Below are 24,961 nucleotides of genomic sequence, written 5' to 3'. Positions count from 1 at the left end.
GTCAGGTGGCACCCCCATCTGGGTCATGACAGCAGGTTAATTATATGACCAAGGAGAAGGGACACACCAGAAGCAAACTTGGAAGGAAGACCTCCAAAGGAATACCAGGGCCAAGATGCAGAGGCAGGCATATCAAACCACCTCTCTTAAAAATGAACAGGTCCCAATAGGGGTCGCTTGAGGCCACCATAACTTCCAGGCATGCAAGCACATGCACACACACTCAAACAATGTTCAGGGGTGGTTTGCCATTGCCTGTCTCTGCATCATGACCCTGGTACTCCTTTCAAACACTAGCCAGAGCTGACCTTGCTTAGGTTCTGAGATCAGGCTAGCCTTGACTACCTAAAGCAGGACTCCAAAAACTGTTATATTCATTTAATTCAAACCAGTTGTTATGAATAGTTTTATTTAATTGTTCTTGTTGCTTTACACAAGAAGAGTATATAATACTGTATTATCTGTTGGGACCTAATGGAACACTGAAAAAGCTGAACCTGTCAACTTACAGAATTCCAGATGTTTGTCCTCCACTTGCACACTTATCATTCCAGTTGCTGTTGGCTTCAGTACCTGGGACTTGGGAAGCGGAGCTCATGAAAATAATCTAGACAGCACAGACAGCCCAGTATGTTGGGTTCTAGTGATTATTTCCATTAAGGTACTTCTGTTCGCAGAATCAAGGCTCCCTGCCTCCCTCATCCCATAGCAGACCACTTATCTTCATGAATGTTATTCCTAGAAACAGGAGAGTCCTAAAAATAGTATAAAAGACAAATTGGTGACACACATGCTTCCATTAGCAGACATTATGATCGGGATCTAACTCAGTATTCAGTTAAATACTTTTGCTAGCCCTCCCCTCAGGGGGTAAGGGATCCCTTTGCCCCAGCTCTTCTTTCCTGCCACTGCTCCTAGCACCAGCAAGAGAAATGTTTTTTTTTTTTAAGTGACCATTGGGCTGATGGCATGACATCATCCCCAAGAAAACCAGAAAGAAACACCATGCCTCTCTAGACAATTCCTAGGAAAACCTGGAAATGAAATCACACCAACAGCTTCCCCCCTGCCCGCTTACCCCCATGGTCTCTTGCTAAGTGAAACTTGGTGAAATGCTGAGAACATGGAACTCTAATTTTGTAGAGGTGATGGCGGGGAGGAGCGTCCCAGATAGTGACCTTCAGCATTTCCAGGCCCTGTAACTCCTCTCAGTATGCTATTTCAGGAGAGACAGGAGGCATATGCACCAGCGGTAGATCCATCCAAATTCTAACAAAAAGGCAGCTCTACAGGGACTCAGCTTCCAGCAAGTGGGGCTTCTGCAACCCACCTGAGGATCCTGACATATTGCCTGAATACCATGTTAAGACATGTTTTTTTATGGTTATAAGAACCAGTTACCATGCTTTTTTATTTAGGACATATGCAAACAACAAATGAACCATTTTTATTTAAAGGGTAATTTCGGATACCAATTTAAGCTCTCTCAATTTAAGGCAATCCATACTGGAAACAACCCAAGCACAGGATCATAAGCATTATAATACATTAGTCTAATTCAGACCCAGACACAAAGCTCTCTGTAAAAGGACAGATAAAATACAAGGTACTTGATAAATGTTTGCCCTGAATGGACAACAGAAAGAGGTGCACACAAAACAACTGTACAGCTGAGTTTTGGAATAATCAATCTCAGTCAAGTAATATATTTTTGATGGAACAATCTGTCTGGAGAGCATATGGCAGCTGCCTATGGGAAATCCATAAGCCTTATGTGTTGACTGATCAAAAACTCCTCCACCTTTAATAATCAGATAGAAAAGGAAGTTTAGAAGCTGCAGCTGTTAAATTTCTGCTTTCCCATTTCAATTAATGAAGCCGTCACCAATTTTTCCTCTGACTACAGTCTTAGCTAAAAAGTTATTGACAGTTCTAAATAAGTCTCCAGGTTTTATTGCCTGCCTGAAGAATGATTCATTCATGGAATCTGAAAATGTCACTATGACTTGTTCACCTAAGTCATAGAAGTTCTTCATAAAATATTTTATGATCAAAGACAAGAAGACAACACTAACTTTGTCTTCAGAATCATCTTCACATGCGAAGTCAGCCTAGTTTAAAACTGTACATAGAGCAGAATCAAAAGTGAACAAGATAAAGAAACAATATTTGATATTTGAATAACAGCTCGTCAACATTGTCAAGCTGTCAAAATGTGACTAGTTATCATTATTCTGTAGGAATTTTCTAATGCTGGATGTCTCTGGTTACTTGAAGAACATTTTTTTAAAGCTGTTGGCCCAATGGAAGCATGTCAATGTACTGAGTTTTTATGCAACATCCTTAGATCCAGATTCAAACAGAAGTGACCATCTACTGCAAAACACAGAACCTGAAGCATGCGTGGAAGCCTTGAGACCATTTCTCTGTTACTATGGAAAGTCAATGGACTTTAATGCTAGAATGATATAGACAATCCTAAATTAAGGCATGCAGCAAAATCCAGTACACTGACTTGTGCGCCTTATTTACCTAGTGATGCGGTTGTTAATAATGCAATGTGGGAAAAGTAAAACGCTCCACTAAACATTGACACCATTGATTTTAGAAATGGCTCAAGCAAATCAGCATCAGCCAGAAAGAGATGTGTTCAACTGAAGCCAAAACTGGGTTTATCTGGAAAACTAAATTAAAAGTTACCAGCAACTGTAAATACTGAATATGTGGTTTGATAAAAGTGTGTTTCTAACAGACATTTTAGTAAGGTAAAACCCTACAAAGCAACACTGAAAACGAGCTAAATGTACAAGAATTTCCCATATATGTTATTGAAAAGTGTTCCACCCTCCAAGTTAAACACAGCAATGCATTTGAAGACTCTGTTAAAACTCAAATTGTATGGGATTATAAAAATAGGCAGACTGGGAAGACAGCAGCACATTTTCATTGTGCTTCAAGTAATCTATACCTGGAATGCTGCTAAGTGTTATAATATGTGCACTGAATGAAGTTACTGCCTTCATCCACTCACAAAGATCTGTACTTTTCACTGTTTCTGCTATTAATTTCACCATGGGGTTAAGAATGTAAAAGAAGCTATGTTGGATCAAGTCAGTGGCCCACCCAGGCTCACACAGTGACCAAAACACAGATGCCATTAGTGGGACCAGAACTCCAGAAGACCTCCCACTGTTGCCCCCAAGAGCCAAGAATAGTGTTCCATCCATAGCTAACAGCCACTGAAGGATCTCTACTCCATATGTTTATCCAACCCCCTCTTGAAGCGGTTTATGCTTATAGTATTATTGTTAATTACTCTTAGGGCCAATAAGTACTTACTTTTAACTGTTCTAAACCGACTGCTCATTTAACTGAATTGAGTGCCTATGATGAGTTCTTGTATTGTGTGCCAGAAAAGTACTACTTTCTCTACCTCCCCTGAGTGTCCATGAGTTCTTGTATTGTGTGACAGAAAGGTACTCTTTTCTCTACCTTCTCTATTCCATACATAATTTTGTAAACCTCTATAACCTTCAGTCATCATTTTTCCAAGCTAAAAAGCCCTAATCTCTTGAACCTTTCTTCACAGGGAAGGAATTCCATCCTCTTGATCATTTTAGTTGCCCTTTTCTATACCTTTTCCAATGCCATAATATCTTTTTTGACGTACAGTGGCCAGAATTGTACACAGTATTCCAAATGAGACTGCACCATAGATTAATACAGAGGCATTATGATACTGGCTGATTTTCCATTCCCTTCCTAATAATCCCCAGCATAGCAACATAGTCAACAACTTCAGTGAGTTATCTACCATGACTCCAAGATCTCTCTCTTGGTCAGTTACTGCCAGTTCAGACCCTATCAATGTATATTTATAGTAAGGGTTTTTTTGCTCCAATATGGCTTACTTTGCATTAGCCCACGTTGAACCTCATTTGCCATGGTGACACCCACTCACCCAACCTTGACAGGTCCCTCTGGACTGCCTCACAGTCCTCTCTGGTTCTCACAATCCTGAAAAACTTAGTGTCATCCACTTCATAGCTTACTCCAAATTATTAATGAACAAGTTAAAAAGCACCAGACCTAATACTGAGCCCTGCAGGACCTCATTGCTTACCACCTTACACTGTGAAAACTGCCCATCTAAACTCTTGCTTCCTGTTAACCAGTTTATAATACACAAGAGGACTTGTCCTCTTATCCCATGACTACTGAGTTTATTTGGGAGCCTTTGATGAGGAACTTTATTCAAAAGCCTTCTGGAAGTCTAGGCAAACAACATCTACAGGGTCACCCTTGTCCACATGCTTGCTCACCCCCTCAAAGAACTCTAGCAGGTTAGTGAGCCAAGATCTTCCCTTACAGAATCCATGCTGATTCTTCCTCAATAGCTTTTGTTCATCTTTGATAACAAATTCCACCAACTTAACCCAGTATTACCATTAGACTGACCAGCCAGTAATTTCCCTGATCTCATTTGGACCTTTTTAAAAGATGGGGGTTATATTATCTACTCTCCAGTCCTCAGCGATTAGTGAAAGATTGCCTATTTTTGTCAAGAAATCCATAGGTTCACATCTGAGTTCTTTCAGAACTCTTCGATGTATGCCATCTGCGCCTGGTAATTGGTCAGTTTTTAATTTGTCCATCAGTCATAGGACCCTCTCTCTCATCACTTCAATCCTTGTAACATCCTCCTGAAATTGGCAGCCTCCGCCTTCACTGTAGAAGACGAGAACTTTTTGCCCGCCCCAGAACCACTAATTTTGGAAGGGGTGTTGAAAGACCTGAGTCAGATTGAGGTGACAAATGAGGAGGTCCTACAACTGATAGACAAATTAAAAACTAATAAGTCACCGGGTCCGGATGGCATACATCCGAGAGTTCTGAAGGAACTCAAAGTTGAACTTGTGGATCTTCTAACAAAAATCTGTAATCTTTCATTGAAATCTGCCTCCATTCCTGAGGACTGGAAGGTAGCAAATGTCACCCCCATCTTTAAAAAAGGTTCCAGAGGAGATCCGGGAAACTACAGGCCAGTCAGTCTGACTTCAATACCGGGAAAGTTGGTAGAAACCATTATCAAGGACAGAATGAGTAGGCACATTGATGAACACGGGTTATTGAGGAAGACTCAGCATGGGTTCTGCAAGGGAAGATCTTGCCTCACTAACCTGTTGCATTTCTTTGAGGGGGTGAACAAACATGTGGACAAAGGAGACCCGATAGATGTTGTTTACCTTGACTTCCAGAAAGCTTTTGATAAAGTTCCTCATCAAAGGCTCCTTAGAAAGCTTGAGAATCATGGAGTAAAAGGACAGGTCCTCTTGTGGATCAAAAACTGGCTGAGTAATAGGAAGCAGAGAGTGAGTATAAATGGGCAGTCTTCGCAGTGGAGGACGGTAAGCAGTGGGGTGCCGCAGGGCTCGGTACTGGGTCCCATGCTTTTTAACTTGTTCATAAATGATTTAGAGTTCGGAGTGAGCAGTGAAGTGGCCAAGTTTGCGGATGACACTAAATTGTTCAGGGTGGTGAGAACCAGAGAGGATTGTGAGGAACTCCAAAGGGATCTGTTGAGGCTGGGTGAGTGGGCGTCAACGTGGCAGATGCGGTTCAATGTGGCCAAGTGCAAAGTAATGCACATTGGGGCTAAGAATCCCAGCTACAAATACAAGTTGATGGGGTGTGAACTGGCAGAGACTGATCAAGAGAGAGATCTTGGGGTCATGATAGATAACTCACTGAAAGTGTCAAGACAGTGTGCGTTTGCAATAAAAAAGGCCAATGCCATGCTGGGAATTATTAGGAAGGGAATTGAAAACAAATCAGCCAGTATCATAATGCCCCTGTATAAATCGATGGTGCGGTCTCATTTGGAGTACTGTGTGCAGTTCTGGTCGCCGCACCTCAAAAAGGATATTATAGCTTTAGAGAAGGTGCAGAGAAGGGCAACTAGAATGATTAAAGGGCTGGAGCACTTTCCCTATGAAGAAAGGTTGAAACGCTTGGGACTCTTTAGCTTGGAGAAACGTCGACTGCGGGGTGACATGATAGAGGTTTACAAGATAATGCATGGAATGGAGAAAGTAGAGAAAGAAGTACTTTTCTCCCTTTCTCACAATACAAGAACTCGTGGGCATTCGATGAAATTGCTGAGCAGACAGGTTAAGACGGATAAAAGGAAGTACTTCTTCACCCAAAGGGTGATTAACATGTGGAATTCACTGCCACAGGAGGTGGTGGCGGCCACAAGTATAGCCACCTTCAAGAGGGGTTTAGATAAAAATATGGAGCACAGGTCCATCAGTGGCTATTAGCCACAGTGTATGGAGCACAGGTCCATCAGTGGCTATTAGCCACAGTGTATGGAGCACAGGTCCATCAGTGGCTATTAGCCACAGTGTATGTGTGTATATAACATTTTTTGCCACTGTGTGACACAGAGTGTTGGACTTGATGGGCCGTTGGCCTGATCCAACATGGCTTCTCTTATGTTCTTATGTTCTTAAGCACCTCCCATCTTCCATGGTGAAAACAGAGGCAAAAATGCATTCAGTTTCTATCATCCTTTGTAATATTTTCACCCCTTGGTCATCCAGGGGCCTCACTGCCTCTCCGGATGGCTTTCTGCTTCTAATGTAGGCTTTTGGTTGAGGCAGGAAACGCAATTAGTTAGCCTCCCAGCCTGTGCCCTGACTATCTGCCGAATGCCGAATATCTGTACTTTATAGGCTTGTATGACTCCAGTACTATAAGTCAATCTATGCGGGTTTCCATGGATCAATGTACTTTTTGCCATCTTACACTGTTCAATCATTTTTAGTTGTTTTAAAACCTAATTATATTAATTGATTTTAATTGTTTATGTATTTTGATGTTACCTGCACTGAGCCCATCTGGGAAGGACAGGATATAAATATAATAAATATTGTTAAATGTGAATTATTTTCTTTTGATCACATTAAACATATTGTGTGTCACAAAAATTAAGACAATGGAAGACCCAGGCTAACTGCTGGTTTTTGTATTTCCATGGGGTGCTTCTGTTATTGTTTTTCTTCCCAACATCTCAAGGGCACAGTCTGATACCAACTAGCAATGTTCACGTAAGCATGCTATGAGATGCAGACAAAGAGTTATTTATACCATGGCATGAAAAGTTGCTCTTCACATCCTTTTTCAGCTTTTAACATCCAGACTCAAAGAAAAATTCAAAAGCTTGTATGCTGTTTTGGGACACTTTCATTGGTCTTTATCAAAATATATTATATGGCTTTGGTTTCAAGTTTTCAGTATCTGATGTTGAGGGTAGTGATCTGTGTTTGCAGCAAGCAATAAAGTGATGTCCCCTTAGGAAATATCTTATTAGCTTCAAAATGGCATATATCCATCCTGAAAAACTGAAATATTTGGCATAGTTTGGGCTTTAGTCTCTTTGCATTTTTTATCAGTACGAGTTACATCACATGACTGCAACTAGCAGAAGTTAATGGAACTTAATGCCTGCACAGCTCTGTAAAGCTTTTAAAATTCCATTTCCATGCCAACTATGGGAGCGAGAAGGATTAGGCAACTACAATTAAAAAACACAGATTTCCCATCTGACTGCAATGCAAAAATGTGGGCATCTTCTCTCCCCTCCCCCAAGATACCTGAAATACTGCTATTGCTTATTAATGCTTTAAAACAGCATTAATAGTTGCCTTGATTTCTAAAACAAAGTAGGGCATAGATGGATTTGCCACTGCCTACTATACACTGCAACTCATTCTTAACAACTCTACAGTTTTATATGCTGTTTCTCATTTTATTCCTTTAAGAAGAAGGCAATTTAAAATAGTTACCATTTAAGCCACAGAATCTTTGATCTTTGTCAGCAGCAACATATTCTTGCATCTTTTCTAGCTCCATGGTTGAAATTTTCTTCTGGAAATGATCTCAGTCTCCTTGTGATTTCTTGGGTGCAGTCTCCCTTTTGATTGATGATGGAGCCAAGGAACAGAAAATCTTGAACAATTTCAATTCCTTCATTATCAACCTTAAAGTTGTGTAATTCCTCAGTTATCATTACTTTTGTCTTTTTGATGTTCAATTGTAATTCTGCTTCGGCACTTTCTGCATTAACCTGCATTGGTAGGCGTTTCAAGTCTTCACTGCTTTCTGCCAATAATGTGGTGTTATCTGCTTAGTATTCCTTCCACCAATCTTCATTTCACCTTCATCTATTCTACCTTTCCTTAGGATATGTTCTGGATCCAGATTGTAAAGACAGGGAAATAAAATATATCCTTGTCTGATACTTTTGCCAACTGGAAACCATTCTGTTTCTCTATACTCTGTCCTATTTATTTATATTTTATTTTATCAAATTTATATCTTGCCCTCCCCTAACGGGCTCAGGGTGGCTCACAACAGTTAAAACAAACATGAAATTTTAAAACCGGAAATACAATAAAAACCTAACAGGGCTTTTTTTTTAAAGCAGGAATGCAGTTCCAGTTGGTTGGCATCAAAAAAGCCCAGCAGGAACTCATTGGCATATTAGGCCACACCCCTGATGCCAAGCCAGCTGGAACTGCGTTTCTGTGCGTTCCTGCTCAAAACAAGCCCTGATAGGAAATATGTTTTAATGTCCGGATACAACGTTGTTGCTTGTGGATGTTATTGAGTGAAATAATGATGTCAGGGGGTGTGGCTTAATATGCAAACAAACAGTGAAGAAGAAGGAGAAGAAGAAGAAGGAGAAGAAGAAGGAGGAGGAGGAGGAGGAGAAGGAGGAGGAGGAGGAGGAGAAGAAGGAGGAGGAGGAGGAGGAGGAGAAGGAGGAGGAGGAGGAGGAGAAGGAGAAGGAGATATTGGATTTATATCCCGCCCTCCATCAGTGGTGATGCCAGGGATGTGTGGCCTAATATGCAAATGAGTTCCAGCTGGACTTTTCTACAAAAAAGCCCTGTTTAAAGCTAACAATAGCTTTTCATGATCTACCCAGTCAAAAGCTTTGCTGTAATCTAGGAAACACAAGTAGATTTTCTTCTGAAATGGTCTTGTAGATTCCAGTAACCAATGTAAATTTGCAGTATGCTCTAGTGCTTCTTCCTTTTCTATATCCAGCTTGAACATCTGGCATTTCACATTCCATATATGGTAACAGTCTTTGTGGTAAGATTTTGAGCATCACTTTACTTGAGTGAAAAATGAGTGTTTCCAGACCGTGGGTCATTATTTTGTTTTCCATATTTGCTGGCAAAGGACTCCATTTCCCATGGCTTGGATTAGTTCTATTGATATAGCGTGAGGAATTGTTTTGCCTAATTACTCTCATTGCAACTTTTGCTTCTCTTTCTAAAATAGTAGGTTTTTCTTCAAAAGGTTATTCACCCTTTCATCTCGTGTATAGTTCAATGTATTGTTCTCATCTTTTCTTTATTTTGTCCCGTAAAGTTAATGTATTTCTATGTTAATCCTTCAGTATGCCTAACTGTACTTTAAATTTCCCTTTGATTTTGTTTTATCTTCCACAACAGATCTCTTGTTCTTCCTTTTTAGTTGTTTTCTGTTTCTTTACACTGATTATTATACTAAAGAGAACTATTTGCTGGAATGCTGCATTTAGGCTTCTGATTTTGTCACCTTTTAATTTTGCTTTCCATCTATCATTAGCAGTTTTAAGAACTTCATCAGTTATCCATTGAGGCTTTTCTTTAAGCTACAGACACAGTCTTTGACATTCTTCCTTAATAATACCTCTGATTTCATCTCATAGTTCTTCTATGAACTTAGTAATGCGACACTGTTCTTTGCATGGTCTTTAAACTCCTCAGGAATGTCATTTAGACCGTATTTTGGCACTATGAATATTTTGGTGGTTTTCTTCAGCTTTATTCTAATTTTATATATTAAAAATTCATGGCCTATACCACAATCATCTCCTGGTCTTGTTTTAGCAGAGAGCTTCTCCATCTTCTGCTTCTTATTATGTAATCAATTTAATTTCTGAATTGGCCATCCAGTGATGTCCATCTACACAAATGTCTGTTTAGTTACTTGAAACGTGTTTGCAATGAACAAACTGTTGTCTTCATGGAATTCTATGAGTTGCTGCCTTTCATTTAATGTTCCCAGCCCAAATTTCCAATAATATTTGGTTCTAGTTTGTTTCCCCCTTTTGCATTCCAGTTTTTATTATCAGCACATCTCGTTTAGGTGTATTATTAATTTCTTCCTGGACATTTGCATAAAAACTTTCATTTTCTTCCTCCTCATAATCTGTAGTTGAGGCAAAAACTTCAATATTGTTTACTGTCTAAGAGTCCTGGTCCAAAACTTTTTAAGGACTGCAGAACACAAGCTTACAAAACCCTGGGGTGTGACTCCTCACATATCAGTCTGGTAGTCTGCCACCAGCCCTTTAGACTATCCCACCAGTCAGAAGCCAAAGAGCAAGCTTCCAACCTTCCCAGGACTAAACAAGAAGTTGACCCTGCAAGCTAGGCTTGCAGAATGAGTTTTTCACAAAAGCAAATTACTCTTGTAGGTTGTGGATTTAGACTGATGTAAGCTAAAGGCTTATTATTATTATTAAAGGAGCCCCATGGCACATGAGTAGCTAGCAGGGCTTTTTGGGTAGAAAAAGCCAAGCAGGAACTTATTTGCATACTAGGCCACATCCCTGACATCACCATTGTTTCACACAGTGGTTTTTTTTTGTAGAAAAAGCCCAGCAGAAACTCATCTACATTATTAGGCCACATCCCCTAATGCCAAGCCAACTGCATTCCTGCTAAAAAAAAAGCCCTGGTAGCTAGTATGATGCTTCAGCAAAGGCGGCAAATTCAGTTTTAGGCACATCAACAGATGCATAGTGTCTAGGACACAGACAGGGCTTTTTTTTAAGCAGGAACTTGCATATTAGGCCACACTCCCCTGATGTAACCAATTCTCCTGGAGCTTACAGTAGGTCCTATACTAAGAGCCCTGTAAGCACTTGGGAGGATTAGATATATATCAGGGGTGTGTGGCCTAATATGCAAATGAGTTCCTGCTACAAAAAAAAGCCCTGGATACCAATAGCACCACTGTATACTACAATGTCAGATCCTACTTGGAGTACTGCACCCAGTTCTGGAGGCCTCTTTATAGGAAGGGTATAGAAACTTAAGAGTGGGTGCAATGGAAAGTGACGAGGATGATTCAGTGTTTGGAAACTAAGCTTTACAAAGAAAGGCTGCAGGAACTGGGAATGTTTACCCAGGAGAAGAGAAGGTTGAGGGGGAATAGATTATTCTTTCAAAGGATTTGAAGGAGTGTCATTTAAAGGAGGACAGGGTTCTATTTCAGTTGGTAGCAGAGACTTCAAATCATGTTTGTATCACTTGTATTTGGCAAGAAAACAAATAAAAATGTATCAAAGCATTCAATAGATTTTTTTTTCTTGGAAGCAAGGTGGCTCACTCTTCTCCAAAATGAATGCAACAGAGCCAGTTTTGCAGCAAAGCCCTGAAACACAGTGTGCTAGTAGAATTTTCCAGGAAAATCCATCTTGAAAGTGAGCACTAGGTTGCTACAAATATCAGACAAGGACATAGTTTCTTTGGCTAGCCAGGCCTTGTTTTTTTCCTGTAAAAGAACTAGAAAAAAGGCTTACTAAAAATAATTGTGAAAAATGAAAGCATGTGCATGAGATTAACTCATGCATATCACCTTGCAGTCTGAATGTCACTTGACAGAGAAAAGCATTATATAACAGATGCTGTATTCCTGGCACCCATTTCCTGTATTTTGAAGTACTCTGCTTCCCAGATTTCAAAGAAAGGGCAGTCGCCCTTGCTTACCACATAGTCATATTATCAATTACAGAAATACAAGACGGAGAAGTTTGAAATATTAAAGTATAGGACTATGGCCATTCCTACACCAGGAATGAGCTGTTTGGAGATTAAACTAAGCCAACCTACAAGGAAGATTCAGAAGATGTGTGCATCTTGTGCTGGAAAAGATGGCCTGATCTGTTTTACATTGTTTGGGAAATATATGTTCACAAAAACACACTTTCCCCTATCTATAAAGGTACAAATGTTTGCAGGAAGAAAACAACATGGGAAGCAACCTTTCAACTACAAGCAGCAATGAGAAACAGAGCTTGTTTCTGCTTTATAGGCAAGTTGGCTCTGAAAGGCTTCTGTTTGGCGGCAAAAAGGAACTCTGGCTCAGCTGTCCCAAAAAAGCAAGGAGGAAGTAGGCTGGCAAAAACCTTGTTATTTGTCATCACATCCACCAAACATGCTCCTTGGGGTGGATCAAGTGCTTCTATGGGTGTAAGAATTTTCACCTGCACTGCACAATTCCTCCCCCGCCCCCCGCAGCAACCCAAACTGTCATTCAAAATCCTACTCTTGGAAGAGACTCTTGCACAGGATTTCAAGGGATATTTGGGGCTGCCATAGGCAAGGGAGGGGAACTGAGAAAAGCTGTGCTGGGCAGGTACAAGTCCTTGTGCCCACAGAAGCCCTGTGCTGAATCCCGCCCCCCACTTACTTATTTCTCCAAACCACTAGAAAGATTAACAGGATATTGTTCCCAATATTGTTTAATTCCAGCATTACTTTATCTGCATGATGAATTGACCATTATGAAGACTTTGGAAGCACATAAAGATTCTCACAAAGAGGTGAGTGATTTTGGTTCTCCTAATGCTGCTTACACAGTGAGTGCTTATCAAACAATTTAGCACAAGATCCAACTTGCGGGATTTGTTGAGAGCCTGAATCTGTTCCCCAGAGAGTACTGAGATCGGGCTCCCAAAATCTGCTTGTTATCCCCGGGACAAAGGAGGCCCGTCTGAAATCCACCAGGGACAGGGCCTTTTCTGTAACGACTCCTTACTGGTGGAACCAGCTGCCGGAAGAGGTGAGGGCCCTGCGGGACCTTGGCCAGTTCCGCAGGGCCTGTAAGACAGCCCTCTTCCGGCTGGCCTATAACTAACTGGCTCTGGAAACTCTATAGAAGGTTGTAGTGTAGTATTCTGATAGATCGCTTGTTTTATTATGTTTTATTATTTTACTGTTTTAACTGCTGTAACTTGATGTATTTTAAATCTAAAATTTATGTTAGATCTTATATGTTGTGAGCCGCCCTGAGCCACTTCGGTGGGAAGGGCGGGATATAAATTGAAATAAACTGAAACTGAATATTGTTTAATTCCAGCATTACTTTATCTGCATGATAAACAGCCATTTAAAAAGCATTGACATCCCTTTTACTCACGTAAACATGTATCTTTTTAATTGTCCTAGCAATGCTGTTTCCGTTTGATCCTCATTTGATAGATGGTAAAAATATGACCATCTTCTCTGAAGTGTGGCTTTGACATTACCATACTGACTGACTCACCCACATGACTTTCACTTTTTGAAAAATCCCATTTGTATACACACACCTAATGTTTCAGTTCACAGTCCATGTTTTCCAAGTGGTAACTGCAATAAGCCCAAGACAACTGGTCACCAGTTGACTGTCAAACAATTAAGACATCACACGAAACAGCACCTATTAATGGAAACATACAACAAAGATGACCTGAAAGTTTGACTCTAAGACAAACAGACGCCAGCCTAAGAAAAAGGTGAAAGACATTCCATGACCCACAGAAAGTGGCATCAATAGAAGGATGGGTTCTCTTACGAATTAAAAACTGGCTAAATGACAGGGAGCAAAGAGTAGGAACTAATGGACAGTTCTCACAATGTAGGGAAATAAGCAATGCCAAAAAGATTGGTATTGGGGGCACTACTATTTAATTTATTCATCAATGATTGGAACAAGGTGCAAGCAGTATAGTGGCCAAGTTCATAGATGACACAACATTATTCAGGATAGCGGAAACTAAGGCTGACTGTGAAAAGATCCAAGAGGACCTCTACAAACTGGGTGAGTGGGCAATAATATGGCAAATGAAGTTCAGTGTTGGTATGTATAAGGTGATACATGCTGGGATAAAAATCCTGACTTCAAGTACAGCCTGATGAGGTGTGAACTTGCTGGGACTGAGAGGGATATAGATCTTGGGGTCCTAGTGGGTAGTTCAATCAGACAGCCAACCCAATGTGCCACAGCAGTGAAAAAGGCAAACTGTATGTTAGGGATTGTTAGGAGAGGGACTGAGAATAAACAGCTGGTATTGTAATGCCTGTGTATAATCTATGGTGTGGCCTCATTTGGAAAACTGTACAGTTCTGGTCTCCAAATCTCTAAAAGAACATTGCAGAGCTGGGAAAAGTACAGAGGAGGGCAACCAAGATGATTAAGGGGTTGGAGCACCTTCCCTATAAGAAAAGGCTGAAGAGTCTGGGACTTTTCAATTGAGCAAAGAGAGGACTAAGGGGGAGCAATTTAGAGGTTTATAAAATTATGCATAGGCTGGAAAGAGCTGACAAAGATAAATTTCTCTCTCTCCCCCAAAATACTAGAACTTGAGGGCATCCAATGAAACAGATGGGCAGTAGGTTCAGGATGGATAAAGGGAAATATTTCTTTATACAGTCAGTGATTAAAAGGTGGACATTGCTGCCAAGGGATGTAGTGATGGCCACAGGAATAAACAGCTTAAAAAGGGGATTAGATAGATTCATAGAGGATAAATCTATCAACAGTTCCACAATCAGAGGCAGTCAGCCTGTGAATCTCAGTACCAGGAGGCAACGTCAGGAAAAGGCCTCAACCACTATGTCTAGTTGTTGGCCCTCCAGAGGAGCTGGTTGGCCACTGTATGAGACAGGATGCTGGACTGGATGGACCACTGGTCTGATTCAACAGGGCTCTTCTCAGGGCCGTAGCTAGGATTTCATGTTTGGTGGAGCCCACAGCAACATTTTTTGTTGTGGGAGGGGCCAGGGGGTCACCCAGTTTGACCCTAAACACTTTCTCTGCTTCTCAAGTAAAGCAACAGCCCCCCCCCCAATTTGTCTAATTCAGTAAACCTTCCAGGGGGATCCAGCTGCAATTAGGCTTCTCCCCCCCTGTGCCAATCTGAAGCCCTTCCTTGCTGGTCTCTCTGGCCAGGCAAATGCGAAGTCTCCTTCCCACCCTCCTGGAAGGAACTGCCCCCCCGCCCCAGATTCCAAGGCTCCTGCTGCCTTTTGGTGTCGAGGATCCAGCTAGCAGGGGCTTTCTTCTGTTCCAAGGAAGGCTTCCTCCCTCAGTAGCAATGCTGCACTTGTTCAGAGTGGCGGTGAGCAAAAGGGGCAGAGTGGGGGCCTTCCAATGGAGGGGCCATACAGATGGAAGAGGGGGTTGAATGGCATGGCCTTCCTCCTGGGCCCCACTGTAGCCACGGGCCTGGCTCTTCTTTTGTTCTTAAGATGTAAATCCCAGAAACAAATACAGCTGGAACAAGATTCATTATTTCTGGACAAGTAAAAAATCTCCAAGCAGAAAAATCTCTTTCTCACACCTGTACTGACAAGTCTGTTCTTGAAAACCAACACCATTCATTATTAGGTCCCCCCACATGCCATATTAACATCGATGCCAAAGTAATAGGGCATGTGCTATTTTAAACAGAACTTGAAATAGAAGCTCTTTTTAAAACCTCACAAAGTTGACTGGGGTGATTTTATTTTATAGTACCTAATGAAAGCGTGAAGAGATTTTTATGGACTTCATATGAACGAAGCATTTCTGCTCTTGGGCACCCAACCCAGAAACTAGGAAGTTCTTTTTTCTTAGTGTTTTAGTATTTGTGCAGTGCTAACAAATTCTTTACATAGTGCCAAGGAGATACTCTTCAAGAATGCATATGCTTTGTTCACTTATTTCTTCATGAACATCATCCAAGTTGAAGATTTCAAGAGAGAAGTAAGCCAGCCTCTCATGAAGTGTTTAAAATTGTCTCTGTTGGACTCCATAAACCAAAGAAACCGCTGCTTGGGCCCCTACTCACACTTAGGAAATAAGCACTGCCTGACCACCTCTTTTAGCTTACTTTCATCTTCTGCTATAGAACAACCAGATAAGGGTTGAGGTGTGTGTGAGGGGGGGGGCACACAGCAATATAGGCATTCCAGAGAATGTTTGAAGACAGAAAGCTTGAAGAGCCTATTCCCTCCATTATGCATGCCCTAATCTGAGCTTCAGTGCTGTTTTACATAGAGTCCTGTCATTTTAATTGACCTTTCTCATCTTCCCTTGCTCTTCTATTGCAGTGGTCTTCAACATTTCCAGACCCAGGACCACTTGTAGCACCCAAGCTACAACACAGAACCTACTCAGCTGTAATCATGTCATGTGACAAGAAATCACATAGCATCAGAGTCCTTTGACAGGAGGATAAAGAGCCAGTTTCATGATCTCATTGGTAGGGATAAATTCTGCAATGCAAGTGCATGTGAAACACTGGAGGACTGATTAGCAGAATGGGGGGAGGGGGTGGCCTGGCCAGGATAGGGTTGCCAAGCATGGCCTGACAGCCAGTGGAAGACAAGGGGAGAAGGCACAAGGACATGTGCAGGGGTATCATCAGAGGCATCACTTACAGGGACAACCTAAAACCGATGTTTTAGGAATTGCTGGAAACTATAATAAAATCACAGAGTTCCTAACAATTCTTAGAGAGGAGTGATGTCTCTTCTGAGCTTCTCCTGGAAGTGACATCTAGCCAGTGTAGGCTTGCCAGCCCCTTCTCCTTTCTACCCTGCCATTCCTGCAATAAGCCCTGCCACCACAGCCATGATGTGCCTTTCCATCTTGGCAGGTTGAAAAACTTGCAAACTGCTTGTGTTTTGGAAGGCGTATGTGTGCTTTTAAATCTCAGTAAGACTAAAGCTTGTGGGGGGTGGGGAGCAGCAGGCAAAGCCATGTGGCTCTTTCCAATGAGGAAAAGGAAGAGCCCATTCCCTCTGCTTTGCATTCCATTCAGAAGTCCTTTGCATAGTAAAAGGGATAGTAAAGAGGTAACTAGAACCTGACTATGAGAAGGAGGAAAACTCCACCCCCCAGTCTGCTCTGCTCAGTACTTTTGTTTTCCTGTGTTAGTCTGAAGAAGTTGGTTGAAATATAGCAGATTGCTACATCCAGCATCTCCTGTGAGTAAATTGTCCCAGTGAGATCACAAAAGCTTTGCAAACTGTTTATTTTAGCTGCTTTGTGAGAGTGTTTCTTCATTTTCATTTGGTGGAAGTGCAACTGCTAGCCAACCCTTTGAAGGCAAAAAAGAAGAGGAGGAAATAAAGACTGTAGTCAGGGGAACTGTGCTGCTGTATTTTTATTATTTATTTGGAATGGGAAAGTCTCTCAGCTCTACCCCCAAAGTCCTCAGATATTTCCTGAGTTGAACCTGGCAAACCTAAGCCAATGGGGAGGCAGGAGATTTCCTGCTTCCGCCTTGGGACTGGCAGCCCTTAGCCAGGGGAAGAGAGAGATCACAACAGAAGGAAAGAATGAGAAAAACATCTTGGCTAGTGGCAACATCATACAGAACATTTGCTTTTCCCTTCTTGTTGGAGGTGTTAGGTTTAGGTGTGCCCAGAGCAGTGAGCTCTTTGGAGTCTTTGAATCAGACAGCTACTAAAACACAGGCCAGCTCAAGACTTTGGTGCTTGTTTTTATATTATTATTGCCAGTTTATTACAGAGCCAGTTTGGTGTAGTGGTTAAGTGCGTGGACTCTTATCTGGGAGAACCGGGTTTGATTCCCCACTCCTCCACTTGCACCTGCTGGCATGGCCTTGGGTCAGCCATAGCTCTGGCAGAGGTTGTCCTTGAAAGGGCAGCTGTTGTGAGAGCCCTCTCCAGCCCCACCCACCTCACAGGGTGTTTGTTGTGGGGGAGGAAGGTAAAGGAGATTGTGAGCCGCTCTGAGACTCTTCGGAGTGGAGGGCGGGATATAAATCCAATATCTTCTATTATTTTGCTTATATTAGCTACTTCAGGCGCCTTCAAGTAGAAAATCAGGGTACAATTAATAAACCAATCAATAAAGATGGTACAGCTTTTCAAGCTTGTCTCTTCTAAAGAAGAATCCTGTCCAACATTAGAATCATAGAATTGGAAGGGACCTCCAAGGTCATCTAGTCCAACCCCCTGCACAATGCAGGAAACTCACAAACACCTCCCCCTAAATTCACAGGATCTTCATTGCTGTCAGATGGCCATCTAGCCTCTGTTTAAAAATTTCCAAGGAAGAAGAGCCCACCACTCCTGAGGAAGCCTGTTCCACTGAGGAATCGCTCTAACGGTCAGGAAGTTCTTCCTAATGTTGAGCCAAAAACTCTAGATTTGATTTTAACCCATTGGTTCTGGTCCTACCTTCTGGGGCCACAGAAAACAATTCCACACCATCCTCTATTTGACAGCCCTTCAAGGACTTGAAGATAGTGATCATATCACCTCTCAGCCACCTTCTCTTCATGCTAAACATCCCCAGCTTCTTCAACCTTTCCTCATAGGACTCAGTCTCCAGACCCTTCACCATCTTTATTACCCCATTCCAGCTTGTCTACATCCTTCTTAAAATATGGTGCCCAAAACTGAACACAATACTCTAGGAGAGGTCTTACCGGAGCAGAGTAAAGCGATACCATCACATCAGGTGATCTGGACACTATACTTCTGTTGTATATAACCCAAAATTGCATTTGCTTTTTTTTATTATTATTATTAAATTTTATTTGTATTTTTTAGCCACTGCATCACACTGTTGACTCATGTTCAGCGTATTATCCACTAAGACCCCTAGATCCTTTTCGCACGTACTACTGCTAAGACAAGTCTCCACCATCCTATAACCATGCATTGGATTTTTCCTACCTAAACGTAGAACTTTACATTTATCCCTGTTAAAATTCATTTTATTGGTTTTAGCCCAGTTTTCCAGTCTGTCAAGGTCATCCTGTATCCTGTTTCTGTCTTCTATTGTATTTCCAACCTCTCCCAATTTAGTCTTATTGGCAAATTTAATAAGCATTCCTCTATTCCTTCATCATTTATAAAGATGTTGAACAAAACAGGTCTCAGGACAGATCCATGAGGCACTCCACTTGTCACTCCTCTCCAAGAGGATGAGGAACAATTCACAAGCACTCTTTGGGTGCGATCTGTCAAACGCTAACAGGATCCAAACCACATTTTACCAACTTGTCAACAAGGACAGTATGTTGAACCTTATCAAAAGCCTTACTGAAATCACGATAAACTATGTCTACAGCATTCCCCTGATCCAGCAAGGTAGTCACTTTCTCAAAAAAAGAGATCAGGTTAGTCTGACATGACTTGTTCTTGAGAAACCCATGCTGGCTCTTAGTACTCACATCCATTCTTTCTAAATGTTCCAGGACCAACTGTTTGATAATTTGTTCTAAAACTTTTCCACCTTTTAAAACACCATCCATTATCATTTACGTTTCCCTCTTAAAATTGTATTTTATTTCTTGAATATCCAAGTTAAAACATTTTTGAACATGCCAGCTATGTTACATGTAAGGAAATCTGGATTTCATGTGTGGACTCAAAATCTCCTTACTTCTCCTTTCTACCCTGCCATTCCTGCAATGTTTAGTACTGCTCATGTGATTCTCCCTTCCTCCATTTTATCCTCACAATCGTCCTGTAAAGTAATTTAGGGTCAGAGGCACCAGCCTACAGTCACCTAGTAAGTCTCTTGGCCAATTGGGGATCTGAATCCAAGTCTTCCAGGTCTCTCTTCTCTCAAGGGGTTAATTAACTTGTGGAATTGACAGCCACAAGGTATAGTGATAAGGACTAGTTTAGTTAGCTTTGAGGATTGATTAGACAGCTGAATTAATGGTATCCATGATGAATGTATCTGCGTTTTCAAAGGTGGCAGAAAGTACCAGTGCTGGAGGTTTTGGCCTCCATGGCTTGTTTTATAGGAGAATCGCAGAAAAAAATTACACAAACACTGTGAAACAAACCCTACGTATACATTTGATACTACCAACTTATTCAATAACGTTTTATAATCATTTAATACACATGTGGTACTACAATGTTTTCTACAATCCAAGAGTCTTTGTAAATATACAGTTCCAAGTGCATCCAAGCCACTGGAAGATTGCAAGTGCAGCAGCAAAGGCAGTCTGTACTTGTGAGTGAAAGCTGAAGCAAGTACATGGAGCCTAGGTTTACCTGCATGTTTCAGTTCTGGTCTTCTTCATGGTAGCAGAAAAATAATATATTTTCACTGGAACCAATGCTCAAAGAATAATTCTATTTACGAAAAAAAACATCAGAAACTGAAGTGGGCAAAACCTACTATAATGCATCATTACACAGTGTTTGTATAAGTTTTTTTCTGACACATCCACACTGTGGTTCCCAGGCAGGTCACTTTGTGAAACTGGTTGTTGGACTAGGCGGCACATTCATCTGACCCAGCATGACAGTTTTTCTGTTCAAGTCCTTGCCCAACACATAATCCATTATATCATATGGGTTCTGTTGTCTTCTTTGACTGTTCTGTAGATTTTTTGAACAATGCTATTTCAGACATCCAAAACCACCACTCTGTTAGCAGAGCTGCTACTGAACATGATTAGATTCTGAGCAATCACTTAGGAAACAGTACTACAGTCAGAGACAGACCACTCCACTGGAAAAAAGGGTTTCCGCCCCCTTGGAAGTGACACTGCTTCTAGCTAAGAATCCTGTAGTGCCATCCTAAGCAGATATACCCTAAATCAATGTGCTTAGAAGGTTGTAACTATTGTACTAGGTGGGTAGCTGTGTTGGTGTTGTACTGTGCTTTGAATTGAACTGTTAGTTATTGTCTAATTTTCTAATAATTGTCTAACAATTTGCACAAACTCATTACATATTCTAGTTCAGAAACTAAGCATTTTTATAAAGAAAATCTCTGTTCACTTCTAACAGCTAAATTTGAAATAATGTAGCCCCACAAAAGTGACACCAGTTCTGTATCTATGAACTTCTTCACACACTACTATACCACTCCAACCTCGCAACGCATAACTACTGAAGCCAGTATGCATAATTAGGACTGCAAGTGAATAAATAACTGGTTTCCAAGTGGTTTTTTAAAAATTAAAGGTAGTTCCCTGTGCAAGCACCAAGTTGTTACTGACCCATGGGGTGATGCCACATCATGCCATTTTCTTGGCAGACTTTTTACGGGGTGGTTTGCCATTGCCTTCCCCAGTCATCTACACAAGCTGGATACTCATTTTACCAACCTTGGAAGGATGAAAGGCTGAGTCAACCCTGAGCCAGCTACCTAAACCCAGCTTCTACTGGGATTGAACTCAATTTGTGAGCAGAATCCCTTTCATGCCAAAATATATGAATATCTAAATAAAAGTAAAGTATACATAAGACTGTAATCCATATCCCATACAATACTGCTTAAAACGTCACAATTTGTTGCTCCTACAAAAACAAAAACACACACACAAAACACACAAACAAGATATGTCACAAACTGAACCCACCCACAAGGTGGAAATGAGCAGCTGTATCTGGATTTTGATTGAGAAATGAGAGTGCTTTTAGGAAAACAGAAATTTTAGCTCTAAAAATAATGTTGTTTTACCTTCTGTAGTAAAATTCCTTCCTGAACAGCAACAAAACACAGTTGAATATGGGTTGCTCTTCTGAAGCTGTCTCTCACAGTGGCCCATCTTCTTCCCCCTCCTCATTTTAAGTCATCATTTTTCTCTGCAGGATCTGTTGTCACAGGAATATCTAAACACAGACAATACCAGTCTCTATGTGAAATGAAAAGTGCTGATTAACAACAACATGGCAAGACATGTTGCTGGTCTATATGTTATTTTAAGCAACTACAAGGGAAAAAACCACATAGCTTTTTACACACCCAAGGAATATTTCATTAACTGCTCTTCAACAGCTATGGTGACATACCCTTGCTGTCCCAAAATTGATACCTTCAGATGTTTTACACTTGGAATTTACTTCAAACAGACAATTATAAGGCAACAAGAGACCTTATTAAAAATCTAGTCCATTTTCGTACCCTTGGGCAGGGCAAACAGAACATCACAATGAATTGTTTAACATTTTAACACTGATGCTTCAACAGCAGTATCTCTACAACCCCACATAACACCTAGTTCCATTGCCTAACAACCTGGAGCAAGAACATGACAGGAGGGTACATCCTGAGGCTAGTCTAAGATTTATAGAATCAGAGTTGGAAGGACCTAGTCCAACCCCTTGCACAATGCAGGAAATTCACAAATACTTTCCCCCACACATACCCAGTGACCCCTGCTCCATGTCCAGACGGTGGCAAAAAACCCCCTCCAGAATCCCTGGCCAAAATGACCTAGAGAAAAATCACTGTCTGATCCTAAAGTGGTGATCAGCAGTTTTCTGGACATGCAAGAAAGGGCCACAAGTACTAAGCACTGATACAACCCTTCCTGCCCTTTTCCCATGATCTGCCTAAGTTTACAGAATCTGCACTGCTGTCAGATGGCCATCTAGCCTCTGTTTAAAAATCTCCAAAGGAGAGCCCACCACCACCCAAGGTAGCCTGTTCCACTGATAGATCTTCTACTCTTGAGTGCAAAGTGAAGCAACAAATCCTGCACTAAAGTGTTCTACATTAGGCATCTCTGACGCTTCCATTCTCACTTTTTCTTAACAATTATTAAACCCCTCCTGTGTATGATTCACAAGCTACTGTTATGTAATAAGAACACAGGTTCAAAATTGTATGATGTTACAGAATGTCTTCAGATAAAATTCACAGTTTATACTTAATGAAAATAGCTCTAGATCAACACAACTCCTACATCTGTTCTAATCTTGAAAGTTACAAGTAAGATCATACTGTCAAGGAATTATAATTCCAAATATGTCCTGGGATGCAAAGAATCTGTACCTCATGCACACATAATTTCGATGAAATTGCTGGGCAGACAGGTTAAAACGGATAAAAGGAAGTACTTCTTCACCCAAAGGGTGATTAACATGTGGAATTCACTGCCACAGGAGGTGGTGGCGGCCACAAGTATAGCCACCTTCAAGAGGGGTTTAGATAAAAATATGGAGCAGAGGTCCATCAATGGCTATTAGCCACACACAGTGTGTGTGTGTATATAAAATTTTTGCCACTGTGTGACACGGAGTGTTGGACTGGATGGGCCGTTGGCCTGATCCAACATGGCTTCTCTTATGTTCTTATAAATTATACATTAATGCACTGCAAGACTCAATTCATGCTTTGTATCTTTAAGCCATGGAAGTGAAGAGCAGCCAGCACAGAACAAGTCCACCTATTGCTATCATTCTGCATGTTGAATATACCCTCCAGATTAAGAAGTGCTCATTTAAAGATGAATCACAACTCTTTGAAAATTAGAGCTTCCCCTCCACAGTACTTAGATAAGCTAAAAGAATGGGCCCCCAAACCATCTTGTTTATTCCTCAGCTTGTAACCTGCAACACCAAGTTCAGGCAACAAAAACCTGCTTCACTGCCACAAGCAAACAGAGCTCCCTGTGGTTCTCACTACTCTTCAGCACACTTCCATTAAGCATTAGAAGAATTCTGTCCTGGATTACTATAGGAGATTCATCTTCTAGCCACAAAACAAGGATATACCATTAAAAACTTTCACAAAAAGCTCCCGTTCTGCCAAGCTGAGCTCAGGTCAGTACCTCTTGACTTTTGCTGACCCACTTCTCTTAGGCTTTCTCTAGAAGAGCACAGTAAGGGACCTACAACATGCACATACCCCAACCCAGCAGCAACTTGAAGTTCATTTCCATCAGTTTCACACACTGCTCCTCAGACAACCTCCACAGCATGGTGCCTTCTACCTGCCAATAACCGCACAACTACCCTATTACATTTTGCTCTACTGCTTTAACTGGTTCTTCCAAGGTGGCATCTCCGTTTGCTAGTCTTCTGTCATTCTTGAAGTCTCCAGTGTTATGCCTCAGAGTGTTTTTCTCAGCCCAAATTCCCATACCTCCCATATAAGCTAATCACTGAACAGATGCAGATTTAGAGCACCTAGAGTACTTTATCTGTTTTATCTTTTAGGCTGATTATACATTGCCTTTCCAGTTCAAGAACTGCCCAAACAACTTCAGATTATACAGATTATAATTAAAACTGTAAAATCATAAACGCAAGAAATTAAAAACTATCATACCAATAAAGCCACAATTTAAAACCAGGATAGGAATTAGTTTTAAAAGACCCTGCCTAAAAGATCATCTTCAGAAGCCCTGAAAGAGGGGTACAACGCTTGAGGTTGGCAGTTTCATAGATATAAAATGGCAACTGAGAACATGTTCCTCCGGCAACATGGGTTCCCCCCAACAGAGCCTCCCCAGACAGCAGACGGACACATATGGGTGGAGGCAGATCCTCAGGCGCCCTATACCAGCTACAGTTGGGGTAGCAATATACAGCAAAAGAAGGCTGTTCCTTCATGCCAATTTGGGCTTTCTGGGCAGCCATTGTAGGAAATAACATACTGAACAAGATGGACATTTGGCCTGCTCCAGCACGACTCTTCTGTTCTTAAGCTCTACTTTTCTATATCCCCATCACTCATCTGATGCTATATTGTTTCCTGTTAATGCTGAATTTAACATGGTTTTAACTTTCTGTTATTTATTGTCTACTTATCTGTTGTAAACTGCCCTGAGCCCTTTTTTAGGGAAGGGCAGCCAATAAATTGAACCAAATATAATAAATAAATAATAAAGTAACCCTTTTTTCCTTCTAAATAGTTCTCTATGGGATCCAGTCCCATAGCTCACAGAAACTTCCTAACCTTTCTTCCACGCACACCACTCTCTGCCAAGAGATCAAGTGTGGTGTGGTGGTTAACACCAGCCTTGGATCTGGGAGACCAAAGTTCAGATCCTTGTCAGCCCAATCCTATGAAGTTACTCCAGCCTAAGACCACAGGGTTTAGACTAGAGTAACTCTGCACAGGACTGTGC

The 24,961-nt window shown here is 41.3% G+C and overlaps 1 protein-coding gene across 2 annotated transcripts in view; it reads right to left on the bottom strand.

Annotated features, from left to right (window-relative positions):
* Nucleotides 1-24,961, bottom strand: part of RNF41 (ring finger protein 41) — a 54,184-nt gene that overhangs the window by 27,808 nt on the left and 1,415 nt on the right. Inside the window, exon 2 of one of the 2 annotated variants that reach the window (XM_060252760.1) lies at nucleotides 21,565-21,716. The gene's annotated coding sequence lies outside the window, so the exon portion shown is untranslated. Of the gene's footprint in view, nucleotides 1-21,564; nucleotides 21,740-24,961 lie in introns of both variants that reach the window. The other variant, XM_060252761.1, reaches the window with a different exon arrangement.

The sequence above is a fragment of the Heteronotia binoei genome, chromosome 13 (assembly GCF_032191835.1).
Source record: "Heteronotia binoei isolate CCM8104 ecotype False Entrance Well chromosome 13, APGP_CSIRO_Hbin_v1, whole genome shotgun sequence".
Taxonomy (NCBI): domain Eukaryota; kingdom Metazoa; phylum Chordata; class Lepidosauria; order Squamata; family Gekkonidae; genus Heteronotia; species Heteronotia binoei.
Note: the sequence above shows the minus strand (reverse complement) of the source record. Positions and strands in the feature narration are given on the sequence as shown.